Below are 8,570 nucleotides of genomic sequence, written 5' to 3'. Positions count from 1 at the left end.
ATGCTCACTGTATTATATGGCAGTCACTGTGATGCTCACTGTATTATATGGTGGTCACTGTGATGATCACTGTATTGTATAGTGTCACTGTGATTATCTCTGTATTTAATAGCAGTCAATGTGATGCTTACTGTATTATATGGCAGTTAATGATGCTCTCTGTACTATATGGTGTCACGTTTTATGCTCTTTGTATTTTATGTCAGTCACTGCGATGCGCTCTGTATTTTATGGCAGTCACTGCAATGCTCTCTGTATTATATGACAGTCGCTTATGCTCTCTGTTTTATATGGCGTGCCGTCACTGATGCTCCCTGTATTACAATGCGGTCCCTGATGCTCTCTGTATTACATGGCGGTCACCGATGCTCTCTGTATTACGTGGCGGTCACCGATGCTCTCTGTATTACGTGGCGGTCACCGATGCTCTCTGTATTACATGGCGGTCACCGATGCTCTCTGTATTACATGGCGGTCACCGATGCTCTCTGTATTACATGGCGGTCACCGATGCGCTCTGTATTACATAGCGGTCACCGATGCTCTCTGTATTACATGGCAGTCACCAATGCTCTCTGTATTATATGGCGGTCAATGCAATGCTCTCTGTATTATATGATGGCCACATATATTATATGATGGCCACTGTGATGCTCTCTGTATTATATGGCGGTCACTGCGATGCTCTCTGTATTACATGGCGGTCACCGATGCTCTCTGTATTACATGGCGGTCACCGATGCTCTCTGTATTACATGGCGGTCACCGATGCTCTCTGTATTACACGGCGGTCACCAATGCTGGTACTTGTTTCCTAGCACGGCCACACCGATTTGTATCGGGGTGATCGTGTCGGAAAAATTGCGTCTGTCGCATTGCATGCGACCAAATCGCATGCGATGCGACCAACACGATCGACCCGATTTTTACATTGAATCAAATGTGAATAGGGCCCCTGTGACCCTATTTTACATTGGATTCAATGTAAAGTAGTCCCCAGACCCCAAATTTTACCCCCTCAATGGCACCCCACGATTGACGCCAACCCGAAGCGTGGCGAGCGCAGCGAGCCTGCGAGGGGCGGCGGTACGCGTCCTCCGACCTTTCCATACCCCTACTTTCCACGTCGGCGTGGAGTTGAGAATATAAAGTGTGGCGAGCGCAGCGAGCCACCGAGCCCGAAGCGTGGCGAGCAGCCGCGTATAACTTCACAGGTATACGCGTGCGCTCACCACGCTTCGGGCTCGCTGCGCTCGCCACACTTTATATTCTCAACTCCATGCCGACGTGGATAGTAGGGGTATGAAAAGGTCGGAGGACGCGCACCACCGCCGCTCGCCATGCTTCGGGTTGGCGTCAATCGTGGGGTGACGCTCACAATGGGGTTGCTTAACTTTTTAACCATGACGGGGCCATATACAATGTGAAATGGGTCATATTGGCCCATTTCACATTGCTTGCTATGTAAAATGGACTTTATCAAGTCCATCTCTTTTTGTGCCATTATAATGGCACAAGACCGATGCGATGCTCCCGATTTCAATGTTAAAAATATTTTAACATTGAAGCCTATGGCAAAATCGCGTCCATCGCATCGCGGGCCATGTTAATGCACGCGACCGACGCGATGCTCCCGATTTTGCCTTTCAAAGGAAATCGGGTCCATCGCGTCCATCGTGTACCTTAACTTTAAGGTACACGATGGACAAGATTGTGGCCGTTCTAGGAAACAAGTACCCCAATGCTCTCTGTATTATATGGCGGTCAATGCAATGCTCTCTGTATTATATGATGGCCACATATATTATATGATGGCCACTGTGATGCTCTCTGTATTATATGGCGGTCACTGTGATGCTCTATGTATTATATGGAGCCAGCCTTCGGGCTCCTAGCCATTAAGGGGCACCTGCATGCACAGCAGCACATGTGATGTTCACATTGGGATCCAGTGTACAGGTCCATACACACTAGAACAGCGGTTCCCAACCTGTGGTACGCGTACCCCTGGGGGTACGCCGCGACCCGGCCTGTAATGGCGGCCGCGGCCGCCAGACAGGTCGCTGGAGGGGAGGAGAGTGCATTGCGCATCTCTCCTACCCCTCAGTGTGCTTCCCTGTGACTGGCCGCCCGTCCGCCAATCAATCAGAGCTTGCGGGCTGGCAGCCAATCAGGAGCCGGCCCGCGAACTTTGATTGACGGGCAGCCCAGTCACACTGAAGGGAAGAAGAGATACGCAGTGTGCTGTACTCTCCTTCCCGGCCTGAGAGAAGCACTGCAGCTACATGGCAGGGGGACACTGGACTGTCCTCTCCCCAGCAGCAGCGTCAATGGTGAGTGTGCTGCTGCTGGGAAATACTATGGGGGCATTGCTGGCACTGTGGGGCATTGCTGGCACTGTGGGGCATTGTTGGCACTGTGGGGCATACTTGTTACTTTGCACTGTGGGGCATTGCTGGCACTGTGGGGCATTGCTGGCACTGTGGGGCATACTTGTTACTTTGCACTGTGGGGCATTGCTGGCACTGTGGGGCATTGTTGGCACTGTGGGGCATACTTGTTACTGGCACTGTGGGGCATTGCTGGCACTGTGTGGCATTGTTGGCACTGTGGGGCATACTTGTTGCTGGCACTGTGGGGCATTGTTGGCACTGTGGGGCATACTTGCTACTGGCACTGTGGGGCATTGCTGGCACTGTTGGGCATTGTTGGCACTGTGGGGCATACTTGTTACTGGCACTGTGGGGCATTGCTGGCACTGTGGGGCATACTTGTTACTGGCACTGTGGGGCATTGCTGGCACTGTGGGGCATTGCTGGCACTGTGGGGCATACTTGTTACTGGCACTATGGGGCATTGTTGGCACTGTGGGGCATACTTGTTACTGGCACTGTGGGGCATTGCTGGCACTGTGGGGCATACTTGTTACTGGCACTGTGGGGCATTGTTGGCACTGTGGGGCGTTGCTGGCACTGTGGGGCGTTGTTGGCACTGTGGGGCATACTTGTTACTGGCACTATGGGGCAATGCTGGCACTGTGGGGCATACTTGTTGCTGGCACTATGGGGGTATACTTGTTGCTGGCACTGTAGGGGCATTGTTGGCACTGTGGGCACATACCCAGTACCATGGGGTCATACCTGGCACCGTGGTGGCATTCCCGTTTCTGGCACTGTGCGGGCATACCTGGCACCATTGGAGCATATGTCTATCTGGCACTTTTGGGGGCATATGTGTATCTGGCACTATTGGAAGGCTAACGTGATCCGTTGGAATGTCTGTTGCTTCAGTAATAGAGATTTGACAAGGTTCTGTTATTTTATATGCTGTCCGCAGAATGGGCTGAGCTTATATTGTGGCCAAGTGGTTGCACTTTTTTTTTTCCCCGTCATTGCCAGTATGACTTGCCCCTGTTAAGCCACACCCCTTTTTAGGCCACGCCCCCTGAATTTCACGAGGGGGTACTCCTAAATGAAAAGCCTAATCAAGGGGTACGGGTGACAAAAAAGGTTGGGAACCACTGCACTAGAAGATGATCTTTCCAATCTGGCTGTTTGGAATGAAAATTTGGAAATATTTGGGAGCAAGTGACATTTGACCATTTGCTCCTAAACATGGAAAACAGACACAAATTGGTCATACAGACAAGTTGGTCAATTTAAGCCCCATACACACTAGAAGATATGAAAGACAAAATATATTGGTAAACAATTTCCCTTGAGCTGATCATGAAATATATAGGGCGGGATGTTATAACATCCGCGGCCCCCCTTCGCCGGACATCGCATTTTTAATAACATTTTTAATTCATGCAAGGGACAGCTCTTGCGGTAAGAGCTGTCCCTTGCGATGCGGTGCCGGCACTGGACTTCCGGGTCTGTGACCCGGGAGTCCATCTGCGCATGCGCAGACCCCGGCGCCGGCCGCAGGGCACGCTGGGAGGGATCCGTGACGGATCCCTCAAACAGCGCTGCGGTAAGAAGCCCATTTGCTTCTGCAGGGATTCGCCAGCTTTAGCTGGCGATTCCCTCCGCAGTGCTGACACTGCGGAGGCGCCATATAGCATATAGAAATGCGGTAGAAACCCCGAAAACGGGGTTTTTACCGCATTTCTGCTATATAGCATCCCGCCCATAGTGTATCCACACTGAACACTGGGTGCAAACGGCATGAGCAATACTGGCAGATTAGGCATACACACTAGAAGATATTGCCATCAATATTGTTTAGAAGCCCCTTTCTGAACGAGATTGATGACAATATCTTCTAGTGTGTATGGACCTTTATGCAGATGACTGCTTTTGGGAGCAAATGGTTGATTGTAATTTGTTCCCAGAAATGTCAAAATTTTCATTCCAACCAGCCAGATTGGAAAGATAATTTTCTAGTGTGTATGGGCCTTAACTGATGTTCTGCCAACAGAGCTCTGCAGCACACTTGCTGCTACTACAGAGTTAATTGGCTTTCTATCCTAGGTGCCCTACCAACACCTGCAGTAGGATGCAGAATGACTCATGTCTGGTACCAGTCAGTGTGCACTGCTGCAAGTGATGGTGCACCCGCTGTAACATGGGACCTACCAGTAAAACATCATCCTGCTTGCTGCAAACACCTGAATCTCTTCAGTCTTACCCCGACCCATCAGCTGTTGTCCGGGAGAGGCGGTTTTTGCTACATGCCCGGACGGACCATAAAGGGAGGCTTTATTCTACCCCTCCTCCTCTACCTGGTGACAGGTGTGAAAGGCAGCCCCCCCGGACAGGACACCCCCCGGACCGGAAGCTACACGCCACAAGATTCAGAGTTTGATGTCCGGTCCGGCGGTCCGGGGTTTTTGTCCTGGTCCGGTTTTCACCCATACCCGATACTACCTGGTCTGTTGGGGAGCCATGTGGACATAGTTATAGAACCACTGCTTTAATACATTCTTACCTGTATATAAAAAAAAAATATCGAAATGAATTACTTTATGATCAAATCCAGTAAATAAGTTTTGCAGTTTGAGTGCACCTAGATCAAACAGACAGTATTGTGCAAATATAATGTACTAGGTGATTCATCGCGCCCTACGGGCGCTCTTCACACCGTCGTAAGGGGCTGCGCCCCCTTAATTTGTGAACGTTTGTATATGAGAAATATGGTTAGAATTGTATGAAAGATGCCCTGTATTGCAACTTAGGTGTCCGCGAATCGCGGGAGGGGGGTCGCGGAGGGTGCCGCGAATTGCAGGAGTGGGGGTCGCGGGGGGTGCCGCGAATTGCAGGAGGGGGGGTTGTGGGGGGGTGGATGCTGCGAATCGCGGGAGGGGAGGGATTGCAGAGAATCGCGGGAGGGGGGTTACGGGGGCGGGGGTTGCGGCGAATCATGGTAGGGGGGGTCGCGGGGGGTGTGCAATGAATCACGGGAGGGGGGGTCACGGGGTGGGGTGCCGAGAATCGTGGGGGGGTGTGTGTGTGCCGTGAATCGCGGGAGTGGGGGTTCTGGGGGGGTGTGACGCGAATCGCCACAAGAAAAGTCAACACATGTAAATGTTGACAAAGTGTGGCACTTCATTGGTGTCCATGTCGACACATGAGAATGAATATGAAAACATTCAAAAAATGAAAAAAAAAACTTCAAAAACTCATGTCAACCTTTTTCATTGTCGACCATAGCCATGTCAGTGTTTTCCATGTGCAATTTAATTCTGGAGCTGCCGTGAATCGCGCGGGGGGGGGGGGGGTGCCGCGAATTGCGGGAGGGGGGGTCGCGGGGGTGGGTGCCGCGAATCGCGGGAGGGGGGGTTACGGGGCGGGGGTTGCGGCGAATCATGGGAGGGGGGGTCGCGGGGGTGTGCCGTGAATCGCGGGAGGGGGGGTCACGGGGTGGGGTGCCGAGAATCGCGGGGGAGGTGTGTGTGTGCCGTGAATCGTGGGAGTGGGGGTTGTGGGGGGGGGGGGGGTGTGACGCAAATCGCCACAAGAAAAAATCAACACAGAAAGGTCAACACATGTAAATGTTGACATAAGTGTGGCACTTCATTGGTATCCATGTCGACACATGAGAATGAATATGAAAAAATTAAAAAAATTAAAAATAAATCTTCAAAAACTCATGTCAACCTTTTTCATTGTCGACCATAGCCATGTCAGTGTTTTCCATGTGCAATTTAATTCTGGAGCTGCCGCGAATCACGGGGGGGTGCCGCGAATTGCGGGAGGGGGGTCGCGGGGGTGGGTGCCGCGAATCGCGGGAGGGCGGGGTTCACAGGGGTTCCGGTGGGGGGTTGCCGCGAATTGCGGGAGGTGTGGGGTCACGGGGGTTGCCGCGAATCGCGGGAGGTAGGGTTGCGGGGGGGTGTGACGCGAATCGCCACAAGAAAAAATCAACACAGAAAGGTGAACACATGTAAATGTTGACATAAGTGTGCCACTTCATTGGTGTCCATGTCGACACATGACAATGAATATGAAAAAATTAAAAAAATTAAAAATAAATCTTCAAAAACTCATGTCAACCTTTTTCATTGTCGACCATAGCCATGTCAGTGTTTTGCATGTGCCATTTAATCCTGGGGCTGCTGCGAATTGCAGGGGGGGGGGGGGTGCCGCGAATCGAGGGGGGGGGTCGCAGGGGGGGTTCCGCCCCGAATTGCGGGAGGGGTAGTGGGGGGGTTCTTTTTGCAGCGAATCGCGGGAGGGGGGGTCGCGGGGGGTGTTTTTGCTGCGAATCACGGTAGGGGGGTCGCGGGGGAGCGGGTGTTTTTGCCGCGAATCGCGGGAGGGGGGGCGCGCGGGGGGGGGGGGGGTTGCCGCAAATCGCGGGAGGGGGGCGCTCACCTGGTGGCTGTGGAGTAGCAGTGCTGGGCAACATGGGAAGGCAGTGTGTGTCTGGCACTGTCTGTGGGCTCACTGGGCTGGTTCTCTGTCACATACCTCCCAACATGACCCTCTCCAGGAGGGACACAATGCTCTGTTTCTAGACTTCCCCTTAATGCAGTGGTTCCCAAACTGTGTGCCGTGGCTCCCAGGGGTGCCTCATGACACTTGCAAGGGTGCCCCAGGTTGGTGGCCCAGGACCAATTCAAATTTTTTATGGTTAATTGTTTATGGGCAAAACCAGTGCTAGTGACTGCCAATCATACAATGTGTACAAACAGAAAAAATTCTGATACTCTAGGGGTGCCGTGATTAAAAAAGATTGGGAACCCCTGCCTTAATGTATGATTGCCATCACCTGTTTTAAACAGGTTAATTTCTCAGAAAGGTGTTCAGCACAGATGAAGGCAATCACACATTAAGAGGAAAGTCCAGGAACAGAGCGTTATAGACACAGACACCCACTTTGAGTGACAGATGTAGCCAAATATATAGGAGATTATTTCTTCATTATAAATGCATAAATTGCAACAAAACTTTCTCTGTTCTGCTTAAATGTCTCTGGCCTTCCTCTTATACAAGAAAAGCTGAGCTGCCCAGATGCCTCATCCATACCATGTGCATGTGGTTATTTGATGTCTGTGAGTGCAGCCTGCACACGACTGTCGTGAATATTAATTCCTGACCTATAGTAACCTCTAGGGTACTTTGGCATTTCAGGAAATGGAGCACAGATCTGACACGCCCACACGTAACATCCAAGCACCGCACAGATAAATAAAATACTTCTACCATGCTACACGTTCGATAGGAATCTAGTCACTCTCACGCACTTTTCTTTCCAGCCAACATATAATCATTCACTAAAACGACAGCAGCAAAGACTACATTACCCAGACTTCCACAGCCTGTTTAAAGCGGCAGCTGTCCCATTAATGATTTTTTTTTAAAGGGGCAATCCTGCAACACTGGAAACTAATGGGCCAATTTTTGCATCAGTGAAGAAACTTAGCATTAGGTGGAAATGTGAAAGATGTTACTTTGTTGCCTTGTTTACCCTGTTATGTCTGCTTACTATATATATTGCATTTGCTGCATATATTTGTTAAATGATAATAATAATTAATATTTTGTAGACAAAGGCTGCATGGACTTGTCTGTACTTAAAGTCTCTGTGCTGCTGAGTGTATGCACTGACACTAAACTGTCTTCCTGAAAGAGGCCAGGAAAGGCAAATGCTCTATATCCTGTTACACACAGGCAGCCGGCTCTGCCAGTTTAAGGCTTGTTCCACGCCTGTTGTACTGGATGAAGGAGGCAAGGTCTTGGCTAGAGACTGGAGAAGGAGGGACACAGTCAGCAAGTACTATGCAGCCCTTCTCTGAGGACAGGCAGCAGGTGGAGAGGCGACACTGACTGATGTGATAGTAAAGTCTTCTTTTCTTTTCCTATACTCCCTAATAATCAGCTGTAGAACATCTCTCAGGTCTCTGATTTCTGTCTCCTGGCTTTGCACCCTGAATGCAGCCCTGACAGCTGTGTTTAGCTGCTCTCTGGCCTCTGCTTCCTCCTGCACAATGCTGATATTGTAGTTACACTTTGTGCTGTCACACCTTATGCTTGTGTTATGTTAGGTTGTACAGGACACATTACTATGACGCTAAGAGTTGTCAGAACAGTCATTTAACACTGTATGAACATGAAATGGTGTTT

The 8,570-nt window shown here is 50.6% G+C and overlaps 1 protein-coding gene across 2 annotated transcripts in view; it reads left to right on the top strand.

The window, feature by feature from the left end:
• Nucleotides 1–8,090: 8,090 nt before the first annotated feature.
• ACOT11 (acyl-CoA thioesterase 11) overlaps nucleotides 8,091–8,570 on the top strand; it is a 39,107-nt gene continuing 38,627 nt past the window's right edge. Inside the window, exon 1 of one of the 2 annotated variants that reach the window (XM_083157325.1) lies at nucleotides 8,091–8,255. The gene's annotated coding sequence lies outside the window, so the exon portion shown is untranslated. Of the gene's footprint in view, nucleotides 8,285–8,570 lie in introns of both variants that reach the window. The other variant, XM_083157323.1, reaches the window with a different exon arrangement.

This window comes from Crinia signifera, chromosome 8, assembly GCF_055691185.1.
Source record: "Crinia signifera chromosome 8, ASM5569118v1, whole genome shotgun sequence".
NCBI lineage: Eukaryota > Metazoa > Chordata > Amphibia > Anura > Myobatrachidae > Crinia > Crinia signifera.
The sequence above is the reverse complement of the archived record's forward strand: the minus strand, read 5'-3'. Positions and strand labels throughout refer to the sequence as shown.